The sequence below is a fragment of the Eumetopias jubatus genome, unplaced genomic scaffold (assembly GCF_037043125.1).
Source record: "Eumetopias jubatus isolate StellerSeaLion01/CBP00866 unplaced genomic scaffold, mEumJub1_p1.0 scaffold_1, whole genome shotgun sequence".
In the NCBI taxonomy this organism is placed as follows: Eukaryota; Metazoa; Chordata; class Mammalia; order Carnivora; family Otariidae; genus Eumetopias; species Eumetopias jubatus.
The window spans coordinates 131,775,761-131,789,063 of NW_028274807.1; the positions used below are offsets into that span (position 1 = coordinate 131,775,761).

Below are 13,303 nucleotides of genomic sequence, written 5' to 3' on the forward strand. Positions count from 1 at the left end.
GGAAGGGACAACACAGACTTAGTGGTGTAAGAAGCTCCCTAGAGCAGTGACATTTCAACTAAGAACTCACAAGAATTAGTAAAATCAAGAGACAGACTATTCCAGGCTTCAGGCAAGCAAAATCCTAAATAGTTCCAAAAACTCAAAAGATTTCAGTACTTTATAATGAAATCATAGGGGAGGCAGAAGGAGACACAAGACTGAGCAATAAATGATGGAAAAGTACTGAAAGGTTTTAAGCTATAGAGTAAGAGAATCAGCTAGCTGACAGCTTAGAAAGATCACCTGGCTCCAGGGACACCAGTCAGAAAACCCTACAGAGACAAAGGCAAGAGATGATGATCTAGAAATGATATACCAGAGTAGGAGTATTGGGCATAAAGAGACAATGGATTCAAGACTTAAAATCCACTGAGACTGATGCGGTTACATGAGGATTTTGGGAATAAAAGGGGCCTTCAGGGTTCTGGCTTCAACAACCAGAAAGAAGGTGGAGTCATCCACTGAGATAATTCACTTGGGAAGGGGAATAGGTTTTGTAAGAGAAGATGGTAAATTCAGTTGCAGACATTATGAACATGAGCTGTCTGTGGGTGATCCAACAAGCAATCAGATACACAGGTCTAAAGCTCACAGAAGAAATCAGGATTGGAGATCTAAGACTACAGACTCTTCAGGACCTTTTTTTTCTCTTTATAACATTAATCTCTCACTATCTCCTCAGCCACTCAGATATTACTCTACAATTCTCTCACAATTTGTCTTTATAAAGTCTCTCACTCTCATTTTGTCAATGCTTCCAAAACAGTGGTTTTACATTATGAGGAAACTCAAGTTAATCAATGTTTTGCCACACCCTTTGCAAGGCAGGATGCGTGATGGCCACTGGTGAGGGCATTATGCAGGTAGTTTTAGTGACAAAAAGAGGAAGGAAATTAGGGGTACCGATCAAGACTACTTTGCAGCCTTGGGGGAAAGCATCTGTACTCCTGATCCAAGTAGAAAGGAGGTACTGGAGCTATTCTCTGAAAGAGAAAATGAAGTGTATCTGGAGAATAAATAGGAAGCCATAAAATCATTAAAAGGGCAAAGAAGTACAAAAGGATAACCAAAGAGTAGAAGGGGAGGCAGAGAAAAAAGAGACACATACAGGCACTTCCCCATCCCTACCTTTCCTACTCTGTCCTGTCTTCACTGCTTCCTGGTCTATCATTTCCCAATGGCTTCCATTACACTCAGCTCTGACAATTACATAATTTAGCTCGGAGAACTTTAAGTAGACCATAGCAAGACCACAGCTTGAAAAGAAAACTCACCATAAAAAGTAGAAAAATTATATGACCTGACCAGAGAAAGAAAATCATGATACCTGATACTGCAAATAAACCCAATGTTGCACAGTTTGATCTCTGTAGTCTATCAGTATTCCCTTTTAATTTCTGCCAAATCACATAGAAAGAAATCTTCAAGCTCTAAGGAGATGAAAATGTAAAACCTCAGAATAATTACTTGGGCAGTGGAGCTAGACAGCCACAATTATAAAGGAAGCTGCAGGTACTTTAACTTAAAGTACCAGAGCATTGTGTATTACCACGAGTATTTTTACATAAAAGGAGAATCACAAAACTTCTAAGCCAGAAGCGTCCTTAGAGATTATCAGTTCCGGCTGCTATAACAAAGTGCCATATACTGGAAGGCTTATAAACAACAGAAATTGACTTCTCACAGTTCTGGGGGCTAAACTCTGAGGTCAGGGTGCCAGCAAGGTCAAGTTCTGGTTGAAGGCCCTTGATCAGATTGCAGACTGCTGACCTGTCATTGTATCTTCACATGCCAGAGAGAGGAAGCAAACTCTCTCTTGACTCTCATAACAGCACTAATCCCATTCATGAGGGCTCCACCCTCATCACCTCATTTAATCGTCTAATCGTAATTACTTCCCAAAAGTCTCACCACCTAATACCATCTCATGGGAGAGTGAGGGAGCAGGGTTTCAATGTACAAATTTTGGGGCGACACATTCAGTCCATAAAAGTGATCACTTGAAGTGGTTTTCCAAATATGTTTAAATCCTTCTGAGAACTGGGTAGATTATTTCATAGTGACACCATATCAAAACATATTTCAAGTCAATGAAATTAAGAAAATCATTCCAACACAGCTTCCATAAATAAAAATTAATCATGAAAAAGAAAAAAACTCTACAAAAATAGCTTGTTTCAGATGGTACGCTTATCTACTTGGAAAGTCTAAGAGAATCAACTGAAAACCAGTTGTAATAGATTCAGAAAGTGACTAATTACAAAATACACACACACACACACACACACAATCAATGGCTCTTCTATTGACCAGCAATAGTGAGGTAGAAAAAATACACACACACACACACACACACACACACACACACACACACACACACACGGAGAAAAATCTCATTCCCACCAATAAAAAATAAAACACAGTGGGACTGAATAGAAGACAAAATGATAAAATTTCTGATATCCATAGAGAAAGAATAAATCATTCAGTAGTACTGAGAAAACTAATCAAAAGCTTAAAAATTTAGTACCCTCTGCTTCACACTACACAACTAAACATGTTCTGGAATAATGTAAACTCATAATTTTAAACTGAAACTATAAAAATAGTTTAAGATATAAATTAATAGCTATATAAACAAGAGGTAGGAAAAGCCTACAAGACTCATAAAGGAAGAACAAGATTTAACTACAGAAATGTTAAAGTCTATAAGAAGGCAGAAGAGGAGGAGGTGTAAAGTTAAGTATGCCCAAATAAAATAAAGAAAAGATGATAATGCCCAATAACAGCAAGTACGGGGCCTCTCAGCTTTGTAGTTAAGGGTAAAGTGGTACAATTTGGTCTTGTGTTTCAAAACTATTAAACATGGGCATATCTTTTAACCTACTAATAATTCCACTCACAACAATTTTTCCTAAGTAAATAATGCATAGGCACAAAGGAATATTAGCTACAGTAATGTTCAGTGTAGTACTGCTTGTCATATAAGGATTGAAAGGAATCTAGGTGTCCAAGAATGGAGGACTACTAATAGTACCTTCATACAATGAAACAGTCATGGAGCCACTAAAAAGTGTGTGGGAGAGTAACATCATTAGTAATATAAAATATTAAATGAAAAACAAACACAAGTAACAAAATAGCATAAATCCACTTTTAGTTTAAAAAACAGCTGTATCTACACATACATGTTTATCCATATATATCTACAATACAAATACACACACACAACACAGGTAAAAAGGTTAAAATTAACTCCTAAACTATTAAGAGTAACGAATATTGGAGAGGGGAGACAATTTATCCCAAGCCTCCCTATGCCATACATATCTAACTATCAAAATGAGCATTCTTACTACAAGACTCCTGGACTTCATGAAGAAAAAGAAGTCTAGTTTAATCAATGCAGTAGACAGAGAAACAGTGATACCATGTAGCCATCTCCTATCAACTCCACCTTCTTTCCCAACCCCCACCAAGGATCCAGGGCAATCAACCCACCATCTCACCCCAGGGTGGCAAGAGATGTAATGTTAGTAATTCTTCTTGGATTCCTACAAGGTAGCTACTGGAATACCTCCAAAGGTACATATTCTGGGAAACCTAAAGGGGTCAATTCTGATCCCCACTAATTACCAGCAAACAGAATACACCCATCTACAGCCAGGACCTGTAACTTAGGCTCAGTCTTCTTGCAGTGCTAGACCACTCCAACTCCATCAAAAGGCAGGTGCATCTCATCTCCCCCAAGATGGTTATATGAGAAATGGGGGCTTACTTCTCACTGATTAATTATTCTGAAGATCCATTATTTAGAAGTAGAGACCCAAATTGCTTTTAGTTCAACCTTTTTATCTTACTTAGATGTTTAGTAACAGTAAGAAAACTTCGTTGCTAACCAACATTTGCAACTTGGTTTTCTAAACTAGTACTTGCAGTACAAATCTGACTTTTTTTCAGCCTCTCTCAAGACAATATAACCCCCTAAGAGAAGTGAAGAAATTCCCAATAGTGCAGACCATTATTTTTGATCATTTGTTTTTATAACATTTTCACAATAGGCATTACCTTTTGTAATAGAAAATAAAAAAAAAAAATTCTAATGGCAGGCTAAGCTATCATACTGTAATTATCCAACCTAAGATATTCATGCACAGCAACATTTTCTTTAGATATACCACAACTAGTCTGTCATAAGTTATCATACAAAATTAAATCCAATCATTTTTAAAAACTAAACCATTCTTCTAAATGTAGACTTCATGACCCATAAAAAAGTAAATATAAGCATTCTTATCAACACAAATTTATAAAAATTTGCAATCATCTATAATGCCTATTTCAAATCTCTTAAGTCTATTTTGTCTCAAAAAAGTAATCCAATAATCACCTTCCCTAGGCAACTGAGTTAAGAAAAATAATAAATCTGCAATTAGTAAATATTTTCATGGAGTCAGAGACACCACATGTAGCACAAAACAATGACTGAATGACATTATCTTTAGATGTTTTTCATCCAAACTAGTGGACATTTAATGAGCATCTACTGCATGCCAGGTCCCATGACAGGTGCTAAAAATAGAAAATGTTAACACAAAAATCCTATACTCCAGTTCTTTTTCTATTCAAAGAGACAGGTACTATGATAAATTATAAAATATATATACAGAGAGAGATCCCAACCCCTCATGTCCAATTCCAAAAATCAAAAAAACTCTGAAAACTAAAATTGTTTTCTTAGCTGTCAACAAAACACAGCCTAAACTAATGTGAGGCTTTTTATGGTCTTTTTTATTCTCCTTAGTGTGAACATGTATAAATTTGCTGGGAAAATTAATGTGTACAACTACGGGATGACTGTTCCTAAACACAGGAGGTTTCATGATATATAGCATATGCACCATATTAATTTTCTAAATTCCAAAAATTTTACTTCTGAGACACATACACCACCACGGTTTTAGATAAGGGGCTGGAGATCAGGTCTGGAGTGTGCAAGGACAGATGGATTATTTCAAGGAGCAAAGAGTCTGCTGAGGGAGGCAAAGTTACAGTCAGAAAAATCTTCAGAAATAAGGTTACCTTGTTCTAGGCTTCACAACACTACACTAGAAAATTTTAAACCAATCCTTTCATACCACCACCAAAAACATCTTTTATTATTTCTACAGCCTTACTTCCTTGTTTTGAAAGATCTGAGCAGCCAAACCATATTTATTCATATTTAATTCCCCAAAGGGATAAGAGCATTACTATACCAATTTTGTATTTAATCCAAAAAGTACAAACTTTGTTTTGCTGGCCAATACAACTTCATACAAATAAATGTACAATTCCCATTAAGTTCATTCAAATACAGTCAGTCTTGATTATGTGGCTATGATCAGCCACACTGTAGATTATCCATAGTAAAACATAGTATCTAACACTTACACAGTAAAATATAGTACCTAACAAGCATTGTGTCAGACACCAAGCATTATATATGTATATATACTATACTTATACATATATACACACACAAATATACTCATTTAGTCCTCAAAACAATTTTCTGAGGTACTTATTACTATTATCCTCACTTTAAAGTTGAGAAAAGTGAGGCACTATGAAGCTAAGTAACTGACCAGCATAACATTACAACAGACATCACAACAGAGTATGAACTTTGAGAAAACGTTTACAACAGGGATTTGTTGTTATACTGACTTACTTCCCAAATTATTATCCCAGTTATTGAAGAATTAATGCTACTGGAATCAGCCCACAGGCCCTCTCCTCTCACTTCCCCTCCCACAACTGCCCACAGCCATAAAATCTCACTTCTCAAGTTCCACTACACACACTGTAACATTATTGCCATTCTAATCATCTGTCCACGTTAAGAGAACGGTCTTAGACCAAGTGTATAAGCACCACTCCTCAGACTGGTGCTGCTATAAAAGCGGTCAGAGACAAAACAACACTTAAGTTGTCCTTACTACTTTTCCAGTGTTAAAATATAACAATGACTCATGCTTAGATTGTTATCGCCCTTCCTGCCAAATAAAAAGTCAGTGACCCATCAATCCCCCCCAAAAAATCCTAAACGTCAGGATAACAAATACAGGATAAATCTACTACGTATGCGTAAAGGGGGAAAGGGGATGGAAGGTGGAAGAGAGGCATAGGCAAAAAGATGAAGAACGAAAACTTGCAGGGTCAAAAGGAAGCAGACACTACTTTCATATTTAACAGTGACTTACAGACTTGAATGAGAATGGTCTGGCCAACACGTGCAAACAAAATAGAGCTTTGCAAATTTCAGTATCTTATTCAGAAAAGATTACAAGCATTTAGGCAAGTTTTCATTATACGATGGGGGAAATTTTTTTAAAAGATGACAAGTTTGGATTTTAAAATGAAAGAAAAGCTCGTAATTTTCAACAATACTAGGGAAAGGGGATTTTAAAATGTATCATTAATTTATTTTCTTCCATAAAAGCTACATTCAGAAGATTGTTAAAGCATGGACTGTAGAGTCAGCCAGCCAGAGTGCCAGCTCTGTGTTAGCAAAGGACTTTTACCCTCTCTGCTTCAGTTTCCTTAAAGATTGTTGTGAGTATCACATGAGTTAAGATACATAAAGTGCTCAGAACAGTGTCTGGCACTTCGTGCTTCAAAAGCACTGTCATACATATTATTTAAGTACATGAAGAAAAAAAATGATAAAGTAAGGAATAGAATGAAGACTATAACAATTACAGTGCTAAAAGTAATTGATGTTACACTTCAATAAAGTTTTTAAAAAGTTAGGTACAACCATTTTTATAGACATAAAGTATGAGGTTAAGTATGACACTTTTCAACTTTTCAATTTACATTTTCTTAATTAGATTAGGAAAAAATCTAAATCCATTTAGGATAACCTCAGCAGGTGAGGACCCTAAATTCTTTACAAGTTTGCTTCCAAGGCTCAGGAACGCATTGCTCAACTGAGGCTGCATCTGAGAGAAAAAGCAAACACTCAATACTGTCACCAATAAAAGAGAATTTCATCCCAGCAATGGATTCAGAGACACAGCATTCATAGTCTAGAAGTTGATAAAACCCAACTACCCATAGCTGAGTCCTTCAGCTAGAAATACACCAAGCTTCCATGGAAAATTCACAGGCCAGGTGATGTATGCACCACAGCATGCACACCTGGTACCTGCACTCCTCCAGGTTGGGGCAACTCACCCCAGTACTACTATCCCCTTCCCTCCTACCCCTACATAACCTGTTCATTCTTCATAAAGTATCGCCCGAAGGGGAACTTTCTCAGTTCATCCTGCCTTTTCCCCCTTCTCTCAAACCACCTCTACACTCAGGATGAATTAAGGCTCTTATTCACTGACACATCATTTTATTTCTTAGCACACACATTATCCACATCCCTGCTACTCAAGAATCAAAGTTCCTTGTCCAGCAGCACCTAGGAGCTTTTAAGAAATGCAGAATATCAAAATGCATCACAGATCTACTAAATCAGAATTTGCATTTTTAAACCAGAGCCCCAAGGGATTCCTATGCACATTAAAGTTTGAGAACTACTGCTTTGACTCTATTGCAGATTGTTGTAAAAATATTAAATGCTCAAGTTTACATTTGAATTTAGCGATATAGTATGAAACTTCCAAGATGTGTAATCAGAAAAGCTCATTAAGAGAAATGACCAACATATAAATGAATTTAAGTGTTCAAAGGTTTATTTTCAACAATGCCTACATTTACTACTTCCTGCTTTAAGTATTTTGTGCAACAGCACACTAATAATATAGTTTCCCTGTACTATATTTTGTTGTACAAAGAGTACAAGTAATGACTGGTTCTAGAAATCTCCACGCAATCAGGCCCAAGGCTGTGCAACCTGTACGCTACAATTTCGGGATTTAGTCCAATTCGGAGTTGATGAATAGAACATTCCCGAAAACTATTATTCAGGAAAAAAATCTTTAGGATGTGAACTTTAAATCATATTCCTGAAACTAAAACTAGTTAATGGCTGGTATTGAACAAACTCTAGGTCATTTGTAGAATCCAAAAATTGTTTAGGTTTGTGTTCGTTTTTCCAGGAAAAGCAGGAAGGGGGAATCAACTTTCACAAAGTTTTTCTCATCCTTAAAGGCCTCAACTTGCATGTTCTTACAGGTCGTACTAAAACAGGACCACGTTTCTACTCTCAAAGCTGAAAGGCTTCTCTACTCTAAAGGCTGCATTTTAAAAGGTTTGGGGATTCCGGGCCCATTTCGCTTCCGGCCTCCGAAGGAAGCGTGCTGCCCAGGGCTGATATGAACAGAGAAATTTACCAAGTAGGAAGTTGAGCCACAGTCCAACCACCAGGTTCTGCCCTCTTGCAGCAGTTGTCCTTGCAGCCTAGACCCCAACCTCCCGAGGCAAGGAAGGCAGGCGGACTGGGGGAAGCAGCCCTCTCGCCCCACCCGCCCTGGAGCTAGAGGAACCTCCCTCCCGCCACCCAGCCCTCACGCGATCCGGGAAGCGCACAAACGGGGGCAGTGCGACTACCCGTTCGCGGCGACAGCAGCAGCAGCAGCAGCAGCAGCAGCAGCAGCAGCAGCAGCACCCTCAGGCCCTCCCGTGAGGCGGCGGCAGCTGCAGCAGCGGCGCTGGGGGAGGCGGGAGTGGTCCTGAGACGCAGAGGGGGAGGCCGGGGCGGGAGCGACTGCATGTGGGGCTGCACTGGAGGGAGGCGGAGGCGCTCAGGGAGCTCGGCTTTTTTACGATTATAATCATCATCATGTTTTACCTGTGGCGCAGAAGGGCTCCCCAGCTCCTATTCCCTGAATCCTCCTCCTCCCCTCCTCTTTCTCTCTCTCTCCCTCAGTCTCTGCCAGGCGCTCGTGGAACCGGCCGGGCCCGGCCCGACCAGAAAGAGAACAGGGCGGGAGGGGGTGGCGGCGGCGGTGACCAGCGACCACGTGACCACGCTCGCGCCGTAACGGCGGCCGCCTCCCGCCGCGCGCCCTCCCCGCGCTCCACCTCTAATAACCCCGCAGCTCGAACGTCCAGGACGCTCGTGCGCAGGCGCCCGCCCGGCCAGGAGGCTGCGCGGGCGCGCAACGCGCTCGCTCTCGGGGCCCAGTCTGTGGGGCCATGCGAGGCGCGACGTGGGGAGTGAGTCGCAGACCCTCTGCTGAAAGGGCTGACGACCAGGGCGCATGCGCGGGAGGGCTCTTTCCACCCCCTCCCAAACTTTCTCTTTATCCTCTCTCTCATGCCCCCAGCAGCACGCAGCTGTAGCCTTAGGAACCTGCCACCTGGACTTCACCACTCACACCCACCACCACCTTACCAGGGTGAGACTGAGAGTAAGAGAGGTGTCAGCCTCTGAGAAACTCCTAATAGGCTGGTCCTCCTGCCTCAGAATTTACATTTCCTAGTTGCGTTTAAATGGCCTTACTTTGGACGTTTTTCCACAGCTGAGTAGACTCCTATTCATGCTTCAGGACCCAGCCAGTCACTTACTCTGAAACACTCTGCTTTGGGGAAGTCATTTAACATTTTGTGGAGATCCACTTTGTTATAACCTATATAAGTTTTTGTTTTTGTTTTTTTTTTTAACAAATCCGCAGTGCTAGGCTCGGATTTTATCTCTGCTCATAAAATCTAGGACAGTATGTGTCTTCAGCATTGTGGTAGCTCAGTAAAATTCTGATGACTATCAGAACCCAGGCAATGCCTAAACTCTGTCTTCCACCTCTGCTTATGATTTAAGATTCCCTTTAGCCTAGCACAGGGAATGCTGGTGTTTGTTTCTCAAATATGAAAGCTTTGAATGGGAATGCTATTTAGAGTGGCAAATGCTTCACCTAGTAAAAAAGAAGACGTACATTATCTGTACAATAAGGCGTGTAGGGTGGTGGTGTAGGTCCTAGTAAGAAAAGAGGCAGCAAAAAAGCCATCTTTCATGGGGTTCCTTCATTTTCCCTATCTCACAACTCTAAGTCATCCCACTGATAACCTGTCTACTCCTCCCTGTAAAAGTACAAGGCAAAGCCCTGCAGAAACACTGTGATCTTCAAATCTGGGTAATCTTTCCATTGCAGTAGTCTGCATAAAATCTATTTCCTTGTTCATTCAGTTGTGTTTTTGACAACAGCTTCTGTTTTTGCCCTTTGGAGGAAGCATAATGTAAGAAATCTAACTACTCCAAGACTACCATGCTGTCAGAAGCCTAACCTAGCCATTTCAAGAGGCCAAATAGAGGAAAATTGAGGACCTGGGCTAATAGCCCCAGCTGTGCTCCCATTGAACACAACACAATCTACCACATGTGTGAATGAGCCATCTTGGAAGTGGATTCTCCAGCCCCATCAGGTTGCCCCAGCTGATGCCACATGGAACAGAGATGAGCTATTCTCCACCAGGCCCAAATTGTAGAATTGTGGGCAAATAAATAAAAGTGTTGTTTAAACCACTCAGTTTTGTGGTAGTTTGTTAGGTAGCAATAAATAACCAGAATAGACCTATGTATCCAGCTGTCTGCTAGAGATGTGTCCCAAGTGTCCCCACAGGCACCCCAAACCCAACCTGCTCAAACTGAGTTTTGCAAATCTCCTCCAAACCTGCCTCTTCTTCTATGTCCTCTATCTTCTGTTGGTAGTGCATTCAACCCCCAAGGCTCCAAACAGAAAACCTGGGAGCTTTGCCTGACTCCTCTGTATCCTACAGCATTCAGTCACCAAGTAATGGGCTTTCTTCTGTATAGCTCCACCCACATCTCACCTCAGATCCTCCTCATCTCTCTCTTGAACTACTGAGTACTGAGAATTAGTCAGGTTTTTCCATGTTGCAAGGAAGAGTCATACATGTACCCAGATTATCTTAGAGGTTTATTGTCAGGGAGTGAAGAGACGTGGAAAACTAGCCCAGTCATCTACCATCACCTGTGTTGGGTGGTTTCAGGCTGGGAGGCCCAGCTGGCCTTTTGGAGAACCACAGAATGACCCCATCCTTGAGGCCACAACAGTAGCTCTAGGGATTCAGCTTCTCTCTAGCGTCTCACATCCTTAATCTACAAAAGAAAACCTGAGGGGTCTGTTAGTCCCCAGTTGCTGCAGAGTACCCTGACAGGGCTGAGACTGGCCTGCAATCTAATCTAGGAAAAAGAAACTAAAGTAATGAAGCTGATGATTAATAACTCCATAAAACATAAACATTGTATGGAAATTCATTTTGAGTTATGCTACTTATAATACAATTAATATTTTAAGGTAGAAACATTAAATTTGAATCAACATCAGCATTCTTAGAAAAATAGCAATTAAGACACTTGATTTTGCGGCAGCCTGGTTCTCTGCCTTGTCATCTATGTGCATTCTCTGTCTCAGAACATGACAGAAAGTGAAGTGCATGCGTGCACACGTGCGTGCACAAACACACACACACACACACACAAATGCAGATGTTCTCTAGGAAAGGTAGAAGCCTTCCCCTAGGCCTCTGCCACTGGGGACACTCAGCCTGGACCCTTTTGGCCAGGGCAACATCCACATCCCCTCTCCTGGCTCTTTTCTCTTCTACTACACTCAACACACCTAGGTAAATAGGCCCACATTCAGATCCTGAAATTGCCATAGGGACCTAGACTAACATAATAACAAGATGTACATTCTGTTCCAATTTTAGTATATGTGCTGCTGAAGTGAGCACACAAGATGTACATTCTTCAACGTGGCAGTGAGAAGGTATGGTAAGCATGGGCTGTGTATGGAGCTGGCATTAGGAATCATCTCCTCCCTTAGTAAGTACCTGGTGTAGCATCCAGGGAAATACCTGCTCAGATCTCCTGCTGTAAGGAGCACAGTTGACTTTCAGCCTCAGCTGTGGCCTTGCCAGATCCACCACTGTGCTTATGCTGAGATCATATTTCCCCTGGGCTGCTCCTAGTCAGTGATTGAGCACAGCAGGGGTATTAGTGCAGGCCCGTTGTTAAGGGATGCAGGATTCCTCTAATGGGCAGCTTTGGCTCAAAGATTCCCCATTGGCCTAGTTGAAACTTTCTTATAACTGTTTGCAGTCTTAGGATCTTCTTGGTCAATATTCTTTCCTTCCCCCTTAGCTTTTACAGTTGTCAGACCTGCATTGTGGTCTGGTCTCTCCCTAGTCCAGCTTTCACTTCCTTCCCTTTATCCTTCACTAGTATTTTCTCAGTAAAACTTGTATGCATACAATCCCATCATGGTGTCTGCTCCTAAGAGGACCAAAATTGAAACCTACCCTCATTCTGGGACTTTCTCTGTCCCATCCTCAGACTAGAGCTACAGCGTGCAGTTATGATTAATATCAAGAAATCTAAATTTTTTAATTCTTTTGTGTTTGGGGTTTTGAAAAAGTTTTCATCTCCTAGAGCCATCCATTAAATGCAGCTAACCCCAGGTAGAGATAACAATAAGCTAAAGCCTTTCACTCTTAAGAAAATAAGATAGTTTGAGTTATTTTAACTAAAAAGATAATTAAGATTATAATAAAGATGGTGAGGCTAATAATAAAAGTTATTAAAAGTTTTATGGGATAACAAGGGCCATTTGGCCCCTCCCCTCCCCATCCTGTGTTCCTGTAATAGTTTGGGAGCTGTTTGTTCCAGCGCATAATAATATCTCCCACAAGACTCAATCACCTCTCCCTTTCCACACCTCCAAACTTAATCAAGAACCTGAAACAAAGGTTTCTTCTTTCTGGGAGAATTGAGAATTGGGATTAAAGCAACATGGCTAGAAGAGTGTGACTAGAACTAGAACAGCCCCATGGAGTAGGCCGTTTCATCAGTCAACATCTGAGCAGGAGACTAGGAACATTTTACTTATTTACAACAGAGGAAATCTAATACAGGGAATGAGTTATGCAGATGAGGACCAAACAAACAATGGGGAGGTTGCCCTGAGATTAGCAACAGCAGAAGGGAATTATACTATCCCTAGTTGAAGAGACACAAGAAAGAGATCGTGTTACCAGGGCCCCAGGGCTGGGGTCTGGGATGGAATCTACACCATGGTAATAAAGAGTCTGAGTAGTTGTAGGGGTGACTGGGTGGCTCAGATGGTTAAGGGTCTGCCTTCGACTCAGGTCCTGATTCCAAGGTCCGGGGATAGAGCCCCTGGTTGGGCTCCATGCTCAGTGGGAAGTTTGCTTCCCCCACCTCGCGCCCTCCTTCCCCCTGCTCATGCTCTCTCTCTCTCTCTCAAATAAATAAATAAAATCTTAAAAAAAAGAGAAGGCT

General features: G+C 41.0%; 1 protein-coding gene across 6 annotated transcripts in view; it reads right to left on the bottom strand.

The window, feature by feature from the left end:
- Positions 1–8,981, bottom strand: part of TBC1D5 (TBC1 domain family member 5) — a 570,230-nt gene extending 561,249 nt beyond the window's left edge. For 4 of the 6 annotated variants that reach the window (XM_028099038.2, XM_028099036.2, XM_088026316.1 and 1 more), the window contains exon 1: positions 8,831–8,981. The gene's annotated coding sequence lies outside the window, so the exon portion shown is untranslated. Of the gene's footprint in view, positions 1–8,372; positions 8,466–8,830 lie in introns of those variants that run through there. The other 2 variants (XM_028099039.2, XM_028099037.2) reach the window with 2 other exon arrangements.
- Positions 8,982–13,303: the final 4,322 nt, after the last annotated feature.